Source organism: Python bivittatus, unplaced genomic scaffold (genome assembly GCF_059951505.1).
Source record: "Python bivittatus isolate LINGU-HERP-01145 unplaced genomic scaffold, Pbiv_v1 ctg000330_np1212, whole genome shotgun sequence".
Lineage (NCBI taxonomy): Eukaryota > Metazoa > Chordata > Lepidosauria > Squamata > Pythonidae > Python > Python bivittatus.
In genome coordinates, this window is record NW_028277058.1 from 4574328 (window position 1) to 4598587 (window position 24260).

Sequence of the window (24260 nt, forward strand, 5' to 3'; positions counted from 1 at the left end):
GCTGTGGTGCAACCTAAATATGGACACTAGAGCTGGCCAAACCCAATTTCTAATCCACTTTGGAACGTAACTATTTCTTAACGTGAGACCTTCCTTTGCAACAGATAAGTAATTCTCTTGGTGTTTTTTCATTATTTCTGGGACTATAACTTTAAAAGAAAAAATAGTGTTTTATTGTAATTTGAACAACTGGCAAACTTTTCTCACCAGGATTGAATGATGAGGTTTTAAGGATCTGTGTATGAAGGGGGAGAGATTTCATTTGCCTTTTTTTTTTTTTTTTTTTAGAAAAAATGATAAGTTAAATTATAAAATAGATTTATTTTGACTAAGGTTAAAATATATTTGTTATTAAATTTATGGAATTTTTGTTCTTATATGTGATAACTGCAGTAAGGTTTTTCATATGTATAAAGGTAGAAGGATATGACATTACTTACAATGGAAAAATGGATGGTGAAGCTGATGGAGTTGGCTGAGGTGGAGAAACTGATGGCTTTGATTTGAGAAAAGATATTGTTTAATTGGAAACTTTTTTCAACTTCCGACTTAGAGCAAGAGATTGATGTACACTGTTACTTATATCTGTTATGAGGAAGGTCAGAAGTCAATTCTTTTTCTTTTTCTTTCTTTTTCTTTTTCTTTCTTGTTTTTTCGCACTTTTGAGCTTGGTCATTCTTTTTTCTAATTTTCCTTTCTTTTTCTTATTTTCTTCCTTTAATATTAGTCTTTGTTAGTTTTTACTGTTTCTATTTTAAAATTTAATAAAGTTATTTAAAAAAAAGAAAAGAAAAATGAACATAGAGTTTGTATTGACCTAGTTACTATCCAGGTTCTGTTTTCTCAGGAATAGCCTGTGGGCTTCTGGGCAAGATCATGCTGGATTCAGAACAGCATCAGTACATTTCATCACCCATGGCAATTTTTTTAAACCTGATTGGGTGATCATCTTATGTTTTGCTTTCTGAGAGAGTTTGCTTGTGGGCTGCTTGGAAGTCATCCCAGATGATTCAGCCATCATCTTCATCCCTTTCTCCAATGACAGCTCCAAAGACTGAGAAAGCAGGTATGTCTGTCCCTGTAAGTGCAATGGTATGTGGGAATGACTTTGGGAGGCAGGGGGAAGAGACACAGCCAAGGCAACAGTCAGATTAGTGGCAGAATGATCTTAGCCCACAGAATGTGGACGTGGCAAACATCTCAGAAGGGAACCTCCCTAGTTTCTTGGGCTGTAAAGGTGACGTGGGAGAGATGTACTTTCAGACTTGTAAGATCTGTTGATGTAACCTTACAATAAAGTAGCCTTCTACTTTCACACATGTGAAAGTAAGTGTGCTTCTTGTCTGGACTGCCATGCAAGGCTAACACCAATCTTGTAAGTCTCAAAGTCCAACTGATGGAACTATTGAAGTGTGGAAGGGGTGTTAAAGGATGTTCAGCAGATTCAGGAGTGCAATTTTTACTTATTTGTTTGTTTGTTTTTGGTTATCATCTTTTGTCATACAAATACAGCAGCTGCTCCCCCCCACCCTCCCTTTTTAACATTAATTAATTTTAATGGGCATTCCCTTTGTAATATAGTGCTTAGAGGACTGAGATTCCTTTTAAGAGCAGAAAGGGTTACCTTGGGGGAAAAAGGAAAACAGACATTTTATTGTTCATGACCAGTCATGTTCTTGAAAATGGTTCTTGCAGGAAGATATATATATATATGTGTGTGTGTGTGTGTGTGTGTAATAATTCTAAAGCTTTATAATAGGTATTTTGTTTTGATCAGAACATTTTCCAAACTTTTGGTTGATAAAGAAATATCAGGTGAAGAAGCTTGTTTTTTAATACTCAGATTTGGAGGTCATTGTATAACACCACTGAATGTACATCATTCATTTAAAGACTGTCCAGGAAATCATATACTGTCAAGTTCTTAATAATTGTTCCCAACAAGAACTTACTTTCTTCTCCACTTCTTTTCATTTAGGTTATTTCTTGGTTTCATAATCCTTGTTAAGGCACATGACATAAATGCTGTAAATATTTCAGACCATGCTCCTGTGAAGTTACAAGTCTCTTTTAATAATAATTTGTCTGTGTTTTTTCATATGGTTCTTGAATGAAGAAGATTTTATCAAGCAAACAGAACAGAAAATGGTAGTAGAGTTAAAAAAAATCATCAGGGACTAATTTTCATCACCATAGCAGGGGTACAGTCATATTATGACATATGTTCTCATAAAAAAGAAGCAGCAATTAGTTAAACTTAAATCTCTAGAGGAGAAAGTTAAAGAACTGTTAAGTCTTTAACACGTCCCATCCATTTCCTGAGTGATACAGACCTTTGATCCCTGCTAAATATAAACTTAACAAGTTTTATGCTGCTGAAATGGTTTCTTTTATTATATTGTTCCAGGCAATGATACTGGAAAAGGGAAGAGAAATCAAGTGCACTACTGGTTTTTAGACTTATATTACACAACAGAGTTTTGTTTCTTCAATTCATGATATACCCAAAAATTATAGGTTGCTGTTTCGTTTCTACTCCAGTTGCATGGTTGCAATTTCTCACCAGCAGAATGAAAAAGATTCTCTGTCTGTCACTGTTGTTCTTTTTGACAGAATCAGAGACTAAGGACAAATTTATTAACCTCATTTTTTATTTTCAAGAACTTATGATTATTACTATATATCTGAAAGCGGAAACGTTCTTGGTTCTGCTCATTTTCCAGTCAGTTGGTATCAGAAGTATATGGGGTTCTTATGTCCTATTTTACTGGAGATATACAGTGAAGATTTTTCAATTAAGACTTAGTTTCAGCGAGGCAAATATTAAAGTAGTTCTTACTATCTATCCCAACTGTAGAGTGTTTCTTTGATAAATGTGGAGGCTAAGATTTTAATAATTAACTTAGCCCATATACTATAGTTTGCTCTTCTAATTATTTTGTACCCAGGTGAAGCTGTATCTATAGAGGGTCATCAAAAGATATTATATTTTAACTGAATTAATTGCTGTAACTCAAAACAGAAGCCAGCAGTTAATTTCTTTGGATACTGAGGAAAATTTTGTTATGCTTACCTGAAAGTTTCTACAGTGGATGCTGATTTATTATGGTTTTCCCCCAAAATTTCATAGCTCTGGGATATTTTCTTTAGACTCTAAATCACACATGATCATTTGTTTAAGGTATGTTTGATTAAAGTTCTGGATTTAACTTCAGGATCTCTTGCTTGTGCTATTAGAAATTCTAAAAACAGCAATGGGAACCTATCAGGGAAAGCAGAGTATAAAATATTGTTGTAGGTGAATGATGTATTTTATAGATAGTCCATAAGCTGTCGTTCCTTATCGTATTTTGCTAATACATAAATTTGGTATCATGTGTCTAATGCTGCATAAATTAGAGCAAATTGGACTTTATACCATTGGACTCAGTAATATTTTGGACAATAGAGACTATGACTTTAGATTGCTTTCTACTCTGTCATTTAATTTGGTATAAGTATTTCTAAGCAACTTTCTCAACTGGTAAATTTGAACGTATCCCCAGTTTTGACTAGAAATAAAGAAGCTTTAGAAAAATGATCTAATATTCCTTTGAGTATTTCAGATAACACAGTTGTGATCAAGATGAATTTGATTTGCACCCTAGCAGGTCTTCCTGTTTTTAATCCTTTGCATATTTTCAAGAAAATTTATGGATTCTTTTTTCACAGCCGCCTGGCAGGGGCATTATGTAAGATTTTCACTGTGTAAATTGCAATTAGCTGTTGAGAAAGATGGATTTAACTTTCCATGCTTTCAGGTTTATCATTGGGAATTTTGTTTTAGCTTCAATTATTGGCTGGAACTTCAGATTTAAGGTCCTCTTTGGGATCATCTAGAAAGTGTTTATATGATCCTCTGGCATTCTGATAAGTATTGGGATTTTTTGTTTTTGGGTTGTGTTTGTTTTCGTTTTGTTTTTTGCTTTTGTGTGTCTTGATAGGGAGATTCATTTCAATACTTGTTATCAATTTGCCATTTTTAGCCATGAAAAGCTTATACTATGTGATCATCCAAAATTAAAGAGAGCTGGTAAAATAGGCCTTCACAACATCATTACTTTGCACTGTCAGTTCTGATGGAGCTGTTTTTAGAACTGAAAGCTTTTGCTGAACTTAAAGTTTGATTTATCTAAAAGTGCTCCTTGGCAGTTTTTTCAGCTTAGTCACTTGTTTGCTTGGTCTTGATGCCAACCCTGCCTCTGAAGTTCCACAAGTGTTAGAGGCTTGGGAGGAATCTATGGAGGCTCCTAAACCAGTAATCTGCTTTTATGAGAAACCGAAGGAAGTTTATGAAATTGGCATTAACTATTTATGTGTGCTTTTAAATAACAAGATGGAATGTGCTATTTTTGTAAAGGAGCAGGTCACCTTAAGGAATGCGAAGTTATTTCTTTTGATCTTAAAATGAGATTAATGCAAAAAAATTCTATTTTGTGTATACTGGGTTCCTCGTTGTTGTTGTTGTTGTTTAGTCGTTAAGTCGTGTCCGACTCTTCGTGACCCCATGAACCATATTGCGCCAGGCCTTCCTGTCCTTCACTGCCTCCCTGAGTTTGCTCAGTTTCATGCTCATTGTTTCAGTGATGCTATCTAACCATCTCATCCTCTGCCGTCCTCTTCTCCTTTTGCCTTTAATCTTTCCCAGCATCAGGATCTTCTCCAAAGAGATCTCTCTTCGCATTAGGTGACCAAAGTATCTGAGCTTGAGCTTCATTATCGATCCTTCCAATGAGCAATCAGGGTTGATTTCCTTTAAGATTGACTGGTTTGACCTCCTAGCAGTCCAGGGGAATCTCAAGAGTCTTCTCCAGCACCACAGTTCAAAGGCATCAATTCTTCGGCGCTCAGCCTTCTTTATGGTCCAGCTCTCACAGCCATACATTACTACTGGAAAAACCATAGCTTTGACTATGCGGATCTTTGTCGGCAAAGTGATGTCTCTGCTTTTTAATATGCTATCTAGGCTTGCCATAGCTTTCCTCCCAAGGAGCAAGCGTCTTTTAATTTCATGGCTGCAGTCTCCGTCTGCGGTGATCTTGGAGCCCAAATAAATGAAGTCTGTTACTGCTTCCATTTCTACCCCTTTTATTTGCCAGGAATTGATGGGTCCAGATGCCATGATCTTAGTTTTTTTAATGTTGAGTTTCAAGCCAGCTTTTGCACTCTCCTCTTTCACCCTCATCAAGAGGCTTTTTAGTTCTTCTTCACTTTCTGCCATTAGGGTGGTATCGTCTGCATATCTGAGGTTGTTGATGATTCTCCCTGCAATCTTAATTCCGGCTTGTGATTCTTCCAGCCTGGCATTTCTCATGATGTACTCTGCATATAGGTTAAATAAGCAGGGTGACAGTATACAGCCTTGTCGTACACCTTTCCCTATTTTGAACCAATCAGTTGTTCCATGACCAGTTCTAACTGTTGCTTCTTGGCCCGCATACAGATTTCTCAGGAGACAGGTAAGGTGGTCTGGTACTCCCATCTCTTTAAGAATTTGCCACAGTTTGTTGTGATCCACACAATCCAAGGCTTTTGCAAAGTCAATGAAGCAGAAGTAGATATTTTTCTGGAATTCTCGTGCTTTCTCCATGATCCAGCGAATGTTGGCGATTTGATCTCTAGTTCCTCTGCCTCTTCAAAACCCAGCTTGTACATCCGGTAGTTCTTGGTTCATGTATTGCTGAAGCCTAGCTTGTAGGATTTTGAGCATAACCTTGCTAGCATGTGAAATGAGTGCAATTGTGCGATAGTTTGAGCATTCTTTGGCATTGCCCTTCTTTGGAATTGGAACATAAACTGACCTTTTCCAATCCTGTGGCCACTGTTGCGTTTTCCACACTTGCTGGCATATTGAGATCACTTTAACACCATCATCTTTTAGTATTTTAAATAACTCAGCTGGAATACTGTCATCTCCACTAGCTTTGTTGTTAGCAATGCTTCCTAAGGCCCACTTGACTTCACTCTCTAGGATGTCTGGCTCAAGGTCAGTGATCACACCAGCGTGGACATCAGGGACATTAAGATCTTTCTTGTATAGTTCTTCTGTGTATTCTTGCCACCTCTTCTTAATCTCTTCTGCTTCTCTTAGGTCCCTGCCTTTTTTGTCCTTTATCATGCCCATCTTTGCACTAAACGTTCCTTTCATATCTCCAATTTTCTTGTAGAGATCTCTAGTCTTCCCCATTCTATTGTTTTCCTCGATTTCTTTGCATTGTTCATTTAAGAAGGCCTTCTTATCTCTCCTTGCTATTCTCTGGAAATCTGCATTCAGTTGCTTATATCTTTCCCTTTCACCCTTGCTTTTCGCATTCCTTCTTTCCACAGCTATTTGTAAAGCCTCATCAGACAGCCATTTTGCTTTCTTGCATTTCTTTTTCTTTGGGATGGTTTTAGTTGCTGCCTCCTGTACAATGTTACGGACCTCCGTCCATAGATCTTCAGGCACTCTGTCTACCAAATCTAATCCTCTAAATCTATTCATCACCTTCACTGTGTACTCACAAGGAATATGATCTAAGTCATACCTGAGTGGTCTAGTGGTTTTCCCTACATTCTTCAATTTAAGCCTAAACTTTGCAGTAAGAAGCTCATGATCTGAGCCACAGTCAGCTCCTGGTCTTGTTTTTGCTGTCTGTATAGACCTTCTCCATCTTTGGCTGCAAAGTATATAATCAATCTGGTTTTGGTATTGACCATCTGGTGATGTCCATGTGTAGAGTCGTCTCTTGTGTTGTTGGAAAAGAGTGTTTGCTATGACTAGCTTGTTCTCTTGACAGAACTCTATTAGCCTTTGCCCTGCTTCATTTTGTACTCCAAGGCCAAACTTGCCTGTTATTCCGATTACTCCTTGACTTCCTACTTTAGCATTCCAATCCCCTATGATGAAAAGGACATCTTTTTGGTGCTAGTTCTAGAAGGTGTTGTAGGTCTTCATAGAAGCGGTCAACTTCAGCTTCTTCAGCATCAGTGGTTGGGGCATAGACTTGGATGACTGTGATATTGAATGGTTTGCCTTGGATACGCACTGAGATCATTCTGTCGTTTTTGAGGTTGTACCCCATTACTGCCTTTCCCACTCTCTTATTGACTATGAGTGCAACTCCATTTCTTCTAAGGGTTTCTTGCCCACAGTAGTAGATATAATGGTCACCCGAATTAAATTCACCCATTCCCGTCCATTTCAGTTCGCTGATTCCCAAGATGTCGATGTTCAATCTTGTCATCTCATGTTTGACCACATCCAGCTTGCCTTGGTTCATAGATCTTACATTCCAGGTACCTATACAATATTGTTCTTTACAGCATCGGACCTTCTTTTCGCTTCCAGATACATCCACAGCTGAACGTCCTCTCGGCTTTGGCCCAGCCGCTTCACTCTTTCTGGAGCTACTTGGAATTGCCCTCCGCTCTTCCCCAGTAGCATATTGGACACCTTCCGACCTGAGAGGCTCATCTTCCGGCGTCATATCTTTTAGCCTTTTAACATTGTCCATGGGGTTTTCTTGGCAAGGATACTGGAGTGGGTTGCCATTTCCTTCTCCAGTGGACCACATTTTGTCAGAACTCTCTGTCATGACCTGTCCGTCTTGGGTGGCCCTGCACGGTATAGCTCATGGCTTCACTGAGTTACGCAAGCCCCTTCGCCACCACAAGGCAGTGATCCATGAAGGGGTTCCTCTTCTGGGTTCCTCAGATGTCATTTATTTAGAGTTGGATACAATTGGCTTGCAGCTGGATATGCAGTTTTGAACACCAATTTGTATGGTTTGGATTTGTTCTATTATTACCACATGTTGGGCTAAAATCTGCAGAATCCTAGAATCATCATAGGTTTAGAAAGGACCTTGGAGGTCTGCCAGTCCAACCTTTTGCCCAGGGCAGGAATCCTCGTATCATCCCAGACAGATGGCTATTCAGCCTTTGCTGGCAAGCCTCCAGTGATAAAGAGCACCCATAAAACACCCTGACGACGTTCAGGAAGTTATTAAAGACCTAGCTATTTTCCCAGCTCTGGAGCCAAGTGAAGGTTGAGCTCCTCTTGGATGGATTTTCTTTGGTTATAAATTGTTTCTGAGGCTGTTCATGGTTATTTTTGTGTTTTGTAATATTTTTTTTTTAGTTGTAAGCTATCCAGGATCATTGGGAGTCAGGTCAGGTATAATTTGTATCAATCATCAATCAATCAATCAATCAATCAATCCAGGAGGCAGGTAGTTTCAGTGCTTAATAGCTCTCACAAACTCACTTGTTTGGATCTCCCTCAGTAAAGGTTCTACCTGCTGGTTCTTGTCCTACTCTTGGATGCAATGGAGAATAAATTCATATCCTCTTTTTTGTGACAGCTCTTCAGGTATTTGAGAACTGCTATCATGTTTTCCCTTAGCCTTCTTTTCTTTGGGCTAAACATTCCCAGTCCCTTCAACCATTCTCCATAGGATTTAGCCTCCAATCCCCCTCACCATCATTTGTTGCACTTCTTTCCACTCTTTCCAGTTCCTCAACATTCTTGAGGAACAGTTATGATTGCCATATTCCCAGCACTTGGAATCTATTAAGACGTAAAGAACGGTGGACTTTTCATGCATGGTGATTAACTAAAGGAATATTATCTAACATTGGAAAAATAATCTAACCTGTTTTTATTTGGGTTGGCCAGGTATACGTCTAGGTTAGTTTGGTAATTTTTTGTATGTAATTTTTCATTTTATGTTATTTAGTTTAATACTTTTTCTGTTATTATTTAGTGTGATAACCTGTAAATGCCTGTGGATGAGCATGATGTGGATGGTCACAGGGAAATATGAGGTGTGTATCAGCCAGCAGTTTGAACACAGAGCCTAAATATTGTTATTTTACAAAACCAATTCATTTTTCTTCCTAGATATCCAGAAGGCTAGAATATGTTCTCAGGTTTCTCTTTAAGAAACCATTTCACTGTCTCTTGTCAAGCTCAAGGAGTTACCACTAGTATCCAAAGGTACCATACCTCTGCACTTTGGTGTTTTTTTTTTAACTTAACCATTTCCTTCTAATTAATCACAAAAGTATATGGATGGATTGAAAAAATGAAGTATATTAGACAATAGTTAAAGAACCATTAGTGTAAATCATGCTGGGCTGGATGAATTGCATTATAAAGTAGATCATGCTGTGCTTCTATGGAAGGAAAAAGAGGTGGTTTGTTGCAAAGCAGCCATGACAAAATTTTCATTCTAGAAAATCTAGACTTTATTGTAGATAACTCATATAAAGTACAACTCATAAATCATTTCATTAAAATATAATTTCTTCTCACATTTGTTTAATCCTGGTGGGGAAAATTACCAATGTGCTAAAAAATCAGCCATTTAGAGATAACTTCAGACAATTTGAATGTGTGCATCATGCTCCGTTGGTTAGCCAATATCTCAAGATTTATCTGTCCCTTTACTCATGTCCTTTGATGTTCACATAGTCAGCTGAGTACAGGGGGCTGGCCTTATATAAGTGCAGCTATAAGAGCACTTTCAGGTATTCTGCTGAATGCATGGACATTGGGAATGGCCATATGGTGTGCCAACATTGAATATATGACCTTACTTTCTGGACATGTAATCAGATAATTCAGAAGTGGGCAGACTTCTTTGGTCTGGGTTGCATTTTCTCTGTGCACCCTTCCTGAGGACTAGAGGACGCATAGCCTGGGGCACTGAAGCCAGGGTGTATGATGCAAGTAAAGAAAAGGTGGGACCTCAACCACAACCACCATCTTGACCAACATACATACTGTACCCACACAGATGTCTCTACAGCCTAGGATGTAATGGGAAAGACCCAACTTTTCCTATCAGAATCGTATATCCTATATTTTAATAATAGAATCTAACATTCCTTGATTTTGGCAACTGGAATTCCCTACCAGAAAGGCTTTGAGACCTAATGCTAATATCAAGTCTTGAAATAGAGATGCCTAGATAAAGCAGAGGAAAAGGGATAAAAATGTAAACCTTCATGGCTTAAACTAAGAAGGAAAGCCATGTTTAATTATGCATAACTGTTTTGGGGCGGGGGGGTGCTGTCTTTGTATTCAGTTCTTTTCAATTATCCTGCCTTTCCTTTTCTCAGCTGAAACTGTGTGACAAATATATCTTTGCTGAATATAGGTTCAGTCTCCAAACTCCAAACTGATCACTACTCATTTAAAAGAATCTTTGATTTTCCTTTTCCAATAATACATTTCAGTTGCCCGCTCCAGACATTGCCAGAAATTCTCTAAGCACTTCCTCAGGTTTCACAAATGATAATTAATAGTATTTATTTATTTATTTATATGTTTGTTTGTTTGCTGGTTTATAAGATTTATAAGGGTGCCCTTCTGATGATCTGTGATTCTGGGCAGTGTACAAGATTTCAAAAAAAAGAAAGAATACATACAATACAAAATGCAGAATAACCCAAGAAAATCAAAGACATAATCAGCACATAATCAAGTCTGGCAATAAAAACATACACATCCAACCACAGAACCTGACATCCTGGCCTAGCACGTGGGAGCAAAGCTAGGTTAGGGTTATGGTCATCTTGAATCTGGGAGGTAGGGGGAAGTTCATTCCAAACAGCAGGCACAGGAACAGAGAAGGTATTTTAAGACCATTAATTTATGCAGCAATTACCTCAAAAGAGACATGAAGCGTATTCTCATAATGTTGAATAACTGCCTCAAAAAACCAACTATCTGCAATATAAGGCCTTGGGTGCACCATGTCCATCATAATAGTGATGATAACCCATCAGCTGGTGTTCAGGATAAGAAATGATACCATTAAAATGCTTCTGATATCAAGCAACTATGAAAGAGAAGACCATATTCCAATGTAGTTATATTAGAAGCCTATCCCACAGAATTTAGATACTCAATCTGTAAATATGGTTTGGGTCAATGGAATTGTTAAGATGGAGGATGTCCCTGGTCAGATAACTTCTTGGAGGGAGCGTACATACTTCTGAATATTCACTTCTCTGTTTCTCCATCCTTTCCTCTCCCAACCCCCTATCTTTCTCTTGCTCTTCTCACCAGCTACTGTTCTTGTGTTCTCTATTCTTTCTCCACTTATATTCTACCAGGTGGCAGCACTAGTAACTAAACCTAACCCGTAATCACACCTGATATTTCCATACTTCCACAGGAATTGTCAGAAAGGAAGTAAGGGGAGGAAGAAAAGCAATATAGCTCTGCTGTTGGGAACAATCTGCAAGACTCTGGATCTTCAACCAATAGTCCTTTCCTACAGCACCACTGTTTATGGTAGCACAGTTTTTAGCTCCTCATCATTACTTGCAGATAGAGACAATTTCACTTTGATTGCCATCTCAGCCACTCAGCAAGACTGAAGTTGGAAGTCACATGTAAATAGATGGGCTGGAAATAGATGCCTGTATTCATTAATCTTTCATTAGACTCAATCTTGAAATTATCCAAAGATTTTACAAGGACTTTTCAAACTCTAATTTGGCCCTTGGCCTTTAAACAAAATGAAAGGTATTGATTGATGTTCTGGCCATGATGCAAATGTACCCATCAGCTCTGAATCAGTTTTATTGGTTTAAATGCACTTTCTTACAGCTGATAAAGCAAGCTACTAAAAGGGAAAGCTGCTATAAAACCCCATTGGAAGGTTAATTCTGTGTTAATGATAGCAAACAAACCCAGTTTTGAAATATTGTCCTTACTTATGTGAAAATATACTAATTTCTGAGAAATGATATTTACAGTTATGAGGCAGGAATTTTCTCTGTCTTCCTCTGCATTCCCATAATAAAAACAGAAAGCCAGAAACTTTAATATTTAGCATGAAGCACTTTCATCCTCCTCAAATGTTCAGAGGTATAAGCTTTAGATTTTTTCAGGTATCGTCTCTGAAAAATTGTGGGCACTCAATTGATGTCAATCCCACTAAAATCTGTGGATTTTTTATCCCTATGAAAATGTGTGAATTTTCCTTCCTGAGGGTAAGATAAGATGAGTTGATTTATATTCTTAGCAGGCTTCATGTCCCAAGTGCTGAATGGTCACTGATGCTTTAAAAAAATAATATCATATAAAACATCTTGTGTACATCATGAGACTAAGGGAAAGATGAGTCAATTTTTTTTTTATTAAAATCACAAAACTTGTTCCACCGAGGTAAGTTTCAGAAGGCTACAAAGATGGTCAGGGTGGTGGTGGTGGTGGTGGAGGAGGAAATCAGATGATGTACCTCTCATTTGTTTTGCAGGAAAACAGATAGCTAGAAACCACTACATAGCTTTTCCTAGGGCCATCCAAAGCTTTGATGTTATGTGTTGATTTGAAGGTGATTCTTTCAAATCACCTGACGAAAGCAGAGTAGCAAAGAAGTCAATTCTTCTACTTATCAGAGTAGTACCAGTGCTTGATTCCTGCCAAGCCCTGGTCCTTCAGCCATCTTCTGGGCATATGCAGCACATTGTGCATAGAATTCAGGTGCCTCGAAAGTTGATTCATTAGAGCAGCCACATCTGTTTTTTAATAATTTTAATTGAATTAAAAAACAACAACAACCATAGAAGATAATACAAACTAAACTCAGAAAAGAAAAGAAAAAAGAGAGAAAGAGATAATAGTGCAATAGAAGAAGAAAAAAGAGGGAAATAAAAAAGAGAAAATAAGAAAAAGAGAAAAGAAATATTTAAAGAAGTGACTTCCAATCTTCATCACAACAGGTACAAACAAACTTAGGAATTCTTCACCCTCCATAAGATTACATGCAAGTATCTCTTCTTCCCATAACACATCCTTTATCCATACACAATCCATGAATCATTAACATTTCAGTCCTGGTGTCAGCAAAAAGTCCATAAAGAGTTCCCAGAATTTTAGAGAAACATGTCTTATTTTAACCTTGGTCAAACAAACTTTGTACTCCTTCTTTTTGCTTCTAGCAATCTTGATCTTTAATTCATTCAGATGTTGTCTTAGGATTTGGTGGCAGAGCAGCCACATTGTTAATGCATTTCGTTAGAGGAACCACATCTATTTCCTAGTTCATCAAGAAGCCTGAAAAAAGGCATGGCTGCTTAAAGCAGTCCTCAGCTCTTGTGCATTCCTAAACATCTCTTCCGAATAACTTGAAAACACACAGCCCGACTACCAAAACATTTAAACTGACAGGCCCAATGGCCTCTGAGGTATATGTTCTCTCAAAAGTAATCTCACTATGTTTAGTTAGGGGTTCTACAGTTCTACAGTTGCAATTGCTTAAGAAAAGATGTTGGTGTATAGTCCATTCAAATGAGGATGATTAAAGTATAAGACAGGGATGCTGATGTCAAAAATGATATTACATTTACATTACATTCTTACTTGTGTTAAGCAAAATGCAAAACTAACTGCAATCACAGAGGCTTTGACTCAGATGATTGAGGACTGTTTTGTCAAGATGACCATCTGAATAGATGCTGGTCACCTGGCACAAAACTTTATAAAGGGTAAGTAGACATGGGCAATATATGTCTGTGTACTATTCAGATAAGTGGGAATGGCTTTACTAATTATGCCTTCACCATTTTATTTCAAGTTCAGATCATCTAACAATTTGGCACAATTAATTCAATGGATATAGCAAGTTTGTGGGATTTACATTGTAGCTGTGTTACTAATCAATCTTAGGGTTAATGATTAGAGTTAAAAACTGATTTTGCCACATGACAAAATTCTAACGACCCTATTTACTATTTTCTGCCAGTTCTCTTTTCCTTGATTTACCTTTGATATTAAACAAGGGTTCAGAAATGCATGTGAGTAGCGGTGTTCTCTGAGCTTGGTTGTTTGCTTGAGGACATTTCAGTACTGATGATGTTACCTAGTCAGGTAATACCTAGGGTTAGGGTCAGTTCAACCCTGAGCTACATATATTCTCTTCTACTGAGTGTGAATAGTCTTAAATTTCCTTTCATATGAGCAAGAAAAGAACAGGACAATATGAGCAGGAGTTATGGAGCAATTTATTTAACAATGGACTACATTTAGATTTATTGATCACAACTGGGTAGAGTAGAAGCAATTAACTTGTTATTACTCTGTTTAATGCAAAGAGATATAGACCACTGACACAGGCTTTGTTATTTTACCAGATATTCTAAGAGGAAAAAAGGCATCAAAAATATTAGTAGGCTTGCGGGAAAGTTAAATGTAGATAGTGAAATCATCCACTAGAGTGATTTTAATAAACTGAAATATTTTTTTTAAAAAAAACCCTGAATATTGGAGGTTCAAGATATTTTTACTCTTGTTTATTACTAAGACTTGGGCCAGGATTATGACTTAAGTAATTCTGTGCTTGCCTCCTAGTAGGATCTGATGGACCCAAAGACATCCAGTGAGTTTTGTAGACACTTGGTTTTTCCTGTCCTAGTCCAACATTCTAAGCAACACCTCACAGTAGCTATATTTTTCTTAATCTATCTGGAATGTATAATGATGATGAAAATAACAGGATGAAATTTTCTTCCAAAGATACATTTAATATATAATTAGAACCACCAGCAAGACAAAGATGTTACCGCTTTGAAGAGAAACTCTGGGGGCTTTGCTCTCCTCTCATTTGTTGGAGAACATGTAGGGAGATTAAAGTTACCTCATGGTGATCAGTTGCTTCAAGGTCCAAGGAACAATTGGATAGCCTTAAAAAAGGGTTATCTGAATTCATGAAAGAGTTTACTCTATCAGCAGCTAGTAGCCATGATGCCTATACATTACTTCCAGTGTCAGAAGTAATGAGATAATCCTGCTTGTGGGTATCTAATAGACATCTGGTTGGCAAACCTGGGACCATAACCAGCACAGCTCTTTTCATATTATGCACTGCATCTAAGCTTCACCCACCCCTCACATTTTTTGTTTGTTTGTTTGTGGGTGAAGCTGGTTCTCTGGCAGGTGGCATTCCCAGCCCTTTAAAGTCGTGGTTCTGGGAACTGCAGTTGGTAGGTACATCAGTTTCCACCTCTTTATACATACATCTCTAGTCTGGATCCCCAAAATGCACTTTATATAGATCTACCTTTGAATGTATAAGAGCAGAGTAGTTTCAGGGTATTACTATTATTATTATTATTATTATTATTATTATTATTATTATTATTATTATTTTATTGGTTTTTATATTTTGTTGTTTCTATTTCAGAACTGGGTCTTTTTAACTGCTTCCCTCTTAAATGAGTTTAAGAATTAGCTTATCATTTTATGATATTGATACTGAATTTTATATTTACGTTCATTAACTTTGGGCAGACCGTATTTTATAAAGGGGGTTTTACAAGTCTCAAAAAACAAAAGAATAGTGTAATATTTTATACTTCCAGCAATTCATGAAAAGAACAAAAACAAGCCACCACCGGAAATTATTATTCTTTCCACAGTAATAGATGGAAAGCACCTGGCTTTCCCATTCAGCAGTGTAATCATAACAATTATGATCTCCTAAAAAATATCCCTTATTCTCTCTTCCACCTCTTGAGGATGAACCTGTGAAAAACGGCTTTTTAAAATCAATATTCTATGGATGATGTCAACATTTTTATTTAACTGGTGATCCATCAGAGGTATCAGCTTCAGGAAGAATACCAAAATGGGAACAACGGCTTTTGCAAGGGTTAATAGAAAGGGGTTAATAGAAAGGATTTAAGTGTTTTCTTGGCACAATTAACTTCACAATGTTGTTTCTTTCTTTGAGGATGGCCTACCTTCAGTGAGGATTTTGGAATATAAATTATACCTAGGAGAAAAATATAGCAACACCATGTTGAACCTTTTTCTTGATGCTATGCAACATAAAATTTGCAAAGATCACACAGTGGGCCATGGAGATGTTGTGACAAGAGCAAGGTCTGTGTGTGTGCGTGTGTGTGTGTGTATGTATGCAGAAGGTGTTAACAGCAGTTACAGTAGTTTTCCTAACTCAATTATTTGAGAGTAGAAACATCTCTCTAAATAATTGAGAACTATTGATTTAAATTTCAGGGGAATCTTATTTTCTTTACTTACCAAATTTCAGAAGAATTAGGAAATATTGGCAATGTAATTTCTTTTCCTCAGAGCATCTTAAAGTAAAATTAGTGCATGAATATGCAGTCGTATTTTGCTTTACCAACTAGAACAGTAGCTAAGCTGGAATATTTCATACAGCTTTTGTATAACAGTGCTCCTGTTCAAGCATTATAAATTCATTGCTTATGTGGAAGCCAGCCTGTGTACAAAAGTACAAGGCACTTTTTTCAGGCAGACATTTGTGCTGATTGTATTAATATCTGCAGGAGAAAAACATCATTTGAGTGATGGCAGTGTGTGTGTGCCGAAAGGGGTACATGTGTGGAAGGTTATCATGCAGTGAGCACTTTAGGTTTTAAAACACCTAGACAATGTTTTCTCCTTGATTGTTTATGTTAAGGGATCTCTTCTGTAGGAAAAGGGCCAAGATCAGAAACAGAACTCAAGCTTAACATATATGAATTTAACTGACTTACAGCCTGACTGTCTAATAGACTTTCTATCCCAGGATGAACTTGTCCTATTAAGACCTGAAGGAGATGTTTTTTTAAAGATGCTGTTGCTCTCAAGAGCTGGCCATTCTGGGACACGGAAGAGGGCCTTATCTATCTATCTATCTATCTATCTATCTATCTATCTATCTATCTATCTATCTATCTATGTCACATTTATATAGTCGCCTTCTCTTATGTTGCTTGAGTGCAAATTCAAGAAGATATGCATTTGGCTCCTACTCTCAGCTTTTAGGAACTCTGTAATGTCTCATCTCTTTGGCCAGACTTTTAATTTTAGTGAACCAGTGTATTGAATTTTGTCAAACAAACAGATGCTGCCTTTCAAGGTAACCACTAGGGGAGTGAAAGAGTGAGTCTTTTGCCATTCCAGCATCCTCATTGGTTGAACATTCTCAGTGGAGGTATTGGATTCAACTTGCTGCTATTTGGGGGAATATTTTGATTCTCAAATGGGTGTGGTGGCAGTTTAGAATGCCCAACACAGCCCTTTTCCTTACAACATATCATGGCTTCCTGCCACTGGCCTGCTGTTATCGCTGCCACAAAGCCTCAGACCTATGGTGCAGAATACAGGCTTAGTGACATCACTGAATGGGAAGGGTGCTCGCTGGTGTTGCACATTGCTACTCTAGCCTATTCCTTTTGCCTCTTCTCCTCTAGCTATTCTCCTTAGAACCCCTGCCTGTTGTTCTTGCCCATTCTAGGGTATAGCTATTGCTGATATAAAATACTTTGATTTTTCCTATGTATTTGTTTGTCTGTTTGCTATATTTATATGGTTCCATATCTCCAGGAGCTCAAGATGGCATACATCACAGTCCTTCCTCCAATCTTCTCCCAGAACAACTTTGTGAGGTAAGTTGGGCTAAGGGAGAGAGACTGGCCCAAAGTCCTCCTGTGAGCTTCCATGGATGAAAGTGAATTTGAACCTGGGTCTCCCTAGTTCTAATCCAATACCTTAACCCTTAGACACACTGGCTGTTCTGAAACCTACTTGCTCCTCTGTCCTTTTCTCAAGTTATTCCTTGTTAGTTCACTGCATCCTTCAGTCAGCTCCTATGCTCATGTAGCTTCTCCACCTGCTAGTTCTCAGCCTTACAGAGCAGCTCCTGGCTTGGCTGGTGAGACATTGCTTCTTTCAGAGAAGTTGAACAGGAGACATCCTGAAATGTTTTCTTTGAATGGCTAGTTTATGGATGAAGAAGAACATCACAGTCAGGCAAACTGTGTCAAATGCACCCAAGGTCTTGGAGATTCTGCTTAATTATACTTGAAAGAATGTAACTTCCATGTGTGCATGACATATTCAAAGCCCTAATTTAATTTTCTAATGAAATCTCAGTAAGTACTGTACATGAGTGCAGTTTCTGCATGAGCAACTCATAATGTGTCTTGTTTCAGGGTTCTAATTATGAGCGTTACTGCTTGATGTTCTACTCATGTCTTTGCAAAAGACAATTATTTGTCCGTCCATCATTTACCCTAATTCAGGAAAAAGGACATGGTAGCATAAGGAAGAAACTTTTCAATGTAGTGTTTCTGACTCACTCAAGATGTCTTTCAGCCTAGGCAAATCAGAGTTCAAGACTGAGCTCCAGGGCCTCATTTGAGAATTGATGATTCTATTGCTTTGTAAATGACAAAACCATGACAGCCCTTCTTTTTAGAATTCAAAAAAGAGTTATTTATCCTATCTAACTGGTCTAAGGCAACAAGAGTATCAAAAACCTTGAAGAAAGGGTTACGGTTAGGGTTAGAAGATTGGAAAGGAGAAGTGAAACTGGATTGGGGCAAGAGATTTGTTCTTTTTTTATATATAAAGTATTTATATAGATGTGTTAATTATATTAAACTGCATATTGTTTATATATACTCTTATACCCATATTTGTAAATCATGCACATTCTAGCAAACATATACTTGACACACTTGTGACAAGCCACATCATAGAAATGGCATGAAATTTAACTTGGAAATTGCAAACACAAAAATGGAGTTATTTTATGTCATTTCTGAGACAATCAGGTGCAGGGAAGGGTGCTTCTGTGCATTTAATCATTGTGGCATAAGATAGAAATATTGTCAGTATCTCTCTTCTTCACATAACTGTAACAGGGATACAAGTCTCCTTGGCATCTCATCTCCTTAGACCAGATGATAAAAACTAGGCCAGTTAAAATATATTTGCATTTCTTAATTTTTTTTTAATGAGTTGCTTTTATAGACTATGAAACATTTATTTTGCTGATGGTGACAATTATTTTATCAGGATGATGAGGATAATAAAGAGCACATTTTGGATGAAATAGGCAGGTATGCCTCCTAGTAAATCTAATCCAGCTGTTAAAACACATGGACTTTGGATGGATTTAAAGTCTGCCTCCTTTCAACTTTGCTGCAGTTTCTAGACCAAATATTTGGAATTCCAAGGTTTCTCTTGCAACCTCAGATACAGTAAAATTTATCACAGTTGTCTGAATGGCAGCATTTGCCTACTAATGGGAATAAATGGGGAGTTGGAAATCCCCAGGATTTGTATACATGCAATGAATCTTGAGCAAAAATAATGCTCAAGATTATTAAGATAAAAAATTGATTGTTGGTGGAAGGAAGCGAATGCCGGAAAGAAAAGAGTAGAATAGGCTATGCGTGGCTGGCTTGTTGGTCACAAGAAGAGGAGCATCCAAACCATAATGCTTAGTTGGTGGTGCTGTCTTGATTGTAAAAAGAGAGATAGCAGTGTTGTGTTTGGTTTTAAGGAAAAATGAAAAAAAAAATCTCAGGTCTGAGTTGTAACAGGTAAATCGATGTTGTACACTCAGCTTCTCTCTTGCCTTGTGAGCTTCTAGAAGTAATAAGACAGTGCTGTTGTCATGATTTATTTATAACGGAATCCTTTTCTGCCTGGTGGAACATTTCAGAGCCTGTGTCTTTTTTTTTTTTCCATTCTTAAAGACACCTGTCAACAGTGCCTGAAAAGCATCTCCACTTTTGAAGACAGTGTGTTTCCATTGTACCAACAGAGGTCGCTAAATTACCACATGGAAGAAGTCATCTGGTTAGGCTTTGGTGAAAATGAAGCTACTGTGTTGAAGTAGCTTGAAAGGCCTCTCCATGGCTTCATCTAACAGATTATTTTGATTAGGTAAGGGGGAAATAGCATGAAGAGATGGACATATGTTTTAGGGAAATTATTCTTTCAAGAAAAGTTAGCAACAGACATAGCAGTATTTCATTGCAGATTTGAGACAAATTTTTGCACAGAAATAACATTCAGAATCAACATTTTTAGACATTTGTTTTCAATTGTTAACAGTAAAATACTGGCTGATATCAGTATTTTCTGTACAAAGTAACAGCTACTTTATCAAAGCTAGACCTCAAGGAATAGATTATATGATGGAGAATGTCAGCCAAAAGATACTGATTGGCTAACAGTGTGATGTGGTTTGCTTGTTCATGGCTTAGTGAACAAACCCAACCATAAAGTTGTGACTTAACATCATGAGCAGCAGGGTGGGTGGATGGGTGGGTGGGGAGGCAAGATGGAGAGTAAGAAAGGTCACATGTGTCATAATGTCTTTGTGCTAATAATTCCAGTTACTTCATTTATGTTATTTGTGTGATGATGTCTAGATGCACAACACCAATGTATTGGATATTTATGCTAACCTAATATATGAACCAAGCCATTGAATTAGTACAATGGTGACTAACGTGAACCCCTTGTAAGTGAAGTGAACACTTCTATAGAAGCGATATACTATAGGATGCCTAAGATATTAGCAAAACTGGCTTTTATTGCTAGGTTGGTGTCAGCCTGGCGAGGTAATTCAGACAGGAAGCATAGCCAGATGGACTAATTCTACTTTATTGTAAGGTTACATTAACAGAATCTTGCAAGTCTGAAAGTAAATTTCTCCCCCTTCATCTTTACAGCCCAAGAACTAGGGAGGGTCCCTTCTGAGATGTTTACCATGCCCACATTCCTGCAATGAGTTAAGCTGCTTCTTATCTGACTATTCTCCTGGCTATGGCTCTTCCCCCTGTCTCCCAAGGTCATTCCCACATACCATTATAGTTGACTATTTTCCCTTTCCCTAACCCTACTAACTACTCTCATACCTTTCACAACAGTCTACTAGTTTGGCAGGTGAAACTTTTTGGAGATCAAATTCTTCCATTGCTAAATTATTCTGGGTAGTTGGTTGTCATGAAAAGTGCAAGAGTAGAAAAAAGACAGTTCAAAGTATATCTATTTTCCATGGAATATATGTGGTTATTTGTGTGTGTGGGGGGGGAGTTAAGCTTTCAAGAAAATGGACATCTAATTGAATGTATGAAATTAATGGCCAAGAAGATTGTACTGTATTAGATGTCACCTGTTGAATATCCATCAAGATCACGTATCTTAAAGTAGGGCTAGAAAAGCCTTTTATCAGGCTATTACTAATCCCAGTCCCAATGATGAGATTCTCCCAAGTGAAACAAAGAGTTGCTGCACTTTAGCTTAACAGTATTTTCTATCATCTTAAATACTTGATCAGAAATTTCAATAACAATGTGTGATCATAAGCCTCTTCATGCTGTTGGAACTGTTGGAGAAAGCCAAGTGAAGCAACTTTCTCACTTTGCTTTTCTCTTCAGAGAAAGAAGCAAGACCCTCCTTCAAAGATCAGCACAACATGACTGTCTGTCCGTCTATATATCATCTTCATTCCTGAAAAGTAGTCTGTTTTTCTTACAGCCTAGCACTGAACAGGTCAGCTTTCTGGTTACATGGTATTGGATTCCATCTTACTCTCAGTTAAGTATGCATGAGTAACATTCTGAGTTATAAATAGTATTTTCCTATTCTTGAAGGTCTCTGCATGCCCTTTTATCAGGTTAAGATTATTGGCCAGGACTATCCATGATCTTTGTTTCATTTTTCCCATCTCTCCCATCTTTAAAGCTTAATAGGAGTTTAAGGCTCTATTTGTCTGACATACATAGCCAAGAACATTTAGCCTAATATTTTCAGGCAAACCCAAAGCTGTGTGTGATTGGTTGCAGTTTCAGTGTGTCATAGAACCCAACAAATTGGTTTAATTGATTCCACCTTAACATTAACTGGATGTGTCATGCAAACATAACACTGCAATTTCAATGGCCCGCACCCCTAACATATTTTGCTGCATTTAGACACGGGTAGGATGCTGTGAAGCTACCGGGGCAATTGGAGAGCTCTGAAGAAGAACAGAAAAGAGTGAAGAACACCCAAAGTGGCAAGAAGAAGATAGCAAAATGTAGAAAAACATTGCAAAGAGATGAGTAGGAGTATATCCTGCTCATGTTCATTTAGAGAAAGCCAAGCCAAGCAAAAATGAAAATAGATGGATCAAATGGGGAAAAGGCAATGGGGCACAGTGAAGAACAGGGGTATTGAAGGAAACTTTTGCATTCCTACTGGAATGATGCCTGGACCAGATTCATTCTAATGGGTTTATTTATCTCTGCTTTTAAGGCTCAATAGTCCTGACATCTGTTTTAAGGATTTGACTGGCAACTTTTTGCTTGCTCCTATGTACATCTAAGGGCATCTTAGCACCCATAAATGTAGTGTGGGAAGCTTTTATTCTGGCATAGAAACAAAAGAATGTAGAAATCTTCACTTGTCACATTTTTGTTAGATCTACTGATAGCATGGCAGACACTGATGACCTCCATAGCCAGAGGAAACACAGATAACTGTGAGGAATATGTAGCTAGCACTGATGTCTTTGAAGTCTTATACCTGCATGATATTAAATGTGGGAAAGTTGTACACAATGATAAGGTTAATGGGGGTAACAATGTTAATTCTAAAAATTCTCCCTCCTAAATCCATGGAGTGTCTTTGTTTGAACTTATTTCATATCCTCTGGCTTGGCCAGCTTTGAAACAATAATCGTTATAACATATGCCTTAGAAAGTTGGACTTTAAAACAGCCATGAATTCTTTTTTAAAAGCCTCTGATGTATTTTTGAGATCATAGAAGAAGGTTTTTAATCAAGTGTTTAGCTTTTTTTCCCAGCAATCATTTCTCCCTATGAATACAAGCACCATTGGCTATTATGGTGTTAGTCCATTCTCTATCTAAAGAAATGGGCCAAGCATCCCCCTTGTTTCACACAGCTTCATCATTTTCCAATGGGGCAGGCATATTAGACTGTTACTGGTGAAAAAGCTGAAAAGTCTTATGGCTTCAGAGACTAATGTTTATGATGTCTAGCATCCATCTGGCAATTATTATTTTTTTCTAAAAATTTTCTAGGCTAACACAGTGTATTGATTTATGGTAACAGAATGCTGATCTTCTCCACCATGGGCTGAAATTTCACAGTGGTGATAGGAACTTCCCTCAGGAGTTTATGTCATTCTGGGAGTGACCCAGTATCTGGGCTAGAGAAGGCATTTCTCTTTTTCTCTGCCTGATCAACTCCATGTGAATTTGCTGGAAGAAAAGGAAGGAGGCAAGATAGATAGCCTCAGAGTCCCAGGGAATAGACAGTAATTCTTTTGTTTAAAAAGCAAATAAATGGACTTCACTGCATATCCCCAAGTGCAACAGACGCTGCATATAAGACTTATTTATATTACAGTATCTCTCTTCAGGTTGAGGTTGAGAAGAATGGCTTTAGAAGGATATTCATGTTTTGAAAAGTGGGAGAAATGCTGCTGTCAATTTATGCACATGGAGGACAGTGCCTGTGCCAAACTACCTGTCATGTAATTTAATACTGACCTAGAAAAACTTAATGCAAGCATCACAACATTGGCTTTCTTTCTAACAGAACCCCATGAGATTCAAGCTGCAGAGTGAGAAAACTTCTATGTCCCAGTTTTATCTACAGCACCACATTCCTGCCTTTATGATTGATTGATTGATTGATTGATTGATTGATAGACGGACAAAGATGGACAAAGAAGAAACTTGTTCAGATGAAAGGATGAAACTGCAAAAAATAAAGAAAACCATGTCAAACTTCTTGTAATTTTGCTCCTAGGGAATTATTTAAACAGGACCAGAGAAAGTCTGTTGAAGCTGGACAATGGCAACTTTCCCTTTTTAGTGGTTTACCATTGTTTCATACGCAAGCAGGAATTTTAATATTCAGCAATTGGATTTGGAAATACTGTTAACAAAGCAGGCATTTAAAGTAATCTTCTCTTATAATCCAGCCTCCTTTCCTTGTAATTGCTCAGTGATACAACCATCTTCTTGGGTAATTTATTTTCATAAAAGGAAAGTATGCAAGCCTTGTAAGGCCTCAGTGGTCGTGATGCATTAGCCCTACTAAATTCAGCAAGGGCTCTAAGTAGCCACTGAAGAGAGTTTCCAACACTAGAGGAGGTTACGCACTACAGTGCTATGAACACCTCTTAAGAGCCACTTGAAATGGGCAAAAATAGCATGACCTGGCCCAGTCGGCTTCAGAATGCAGATTAGCAGTCCTCGTTTGGATTTTCTTTCATGTAAGGAAATTTGTTGCATATGAAAGCTAGTCTGCCAGGGAGAAGATGCTTAAACCTGTCCCTGTTTTATATGAAGCTGCTGATATTGAGACGAATCCAAGTATATAAGCTGCACGTGCACATTGCTTAGAGTCAAATAAGATTCGTATAAAAGTCTTGCAAA

General features: G+C 37.7%; 1 long non-coding RNA gene across 1 annotated transcript in view; it reads left to right on the top strand.

Annotated features, from left to right (window-relative positions):
* Window positions 1-23591, top strand: part of LOC148215883 (uncharacterized) — a 51463-nt gene extending 27872 nt beyond the window's left edge. The window contains exons 2-6 of the long non-coding RNA XR_015796308.1: window positions 848-1066; window positions 17393-17454; window positions 19555-19744; window positions 21247-21405; window positions 23416-23591. This is a non-coding gene — a long non-coding RNA (uncharacterized LOC148215883). The remainder of the gene's footprint in view (window positions 1-847; window positions 1067-17392; window positions 17455-19554; window positions 19745-21246; window positions 21406-23415) is intronic.
* Window positions 23592-24260: the final 669 nt, after the last annotated feature.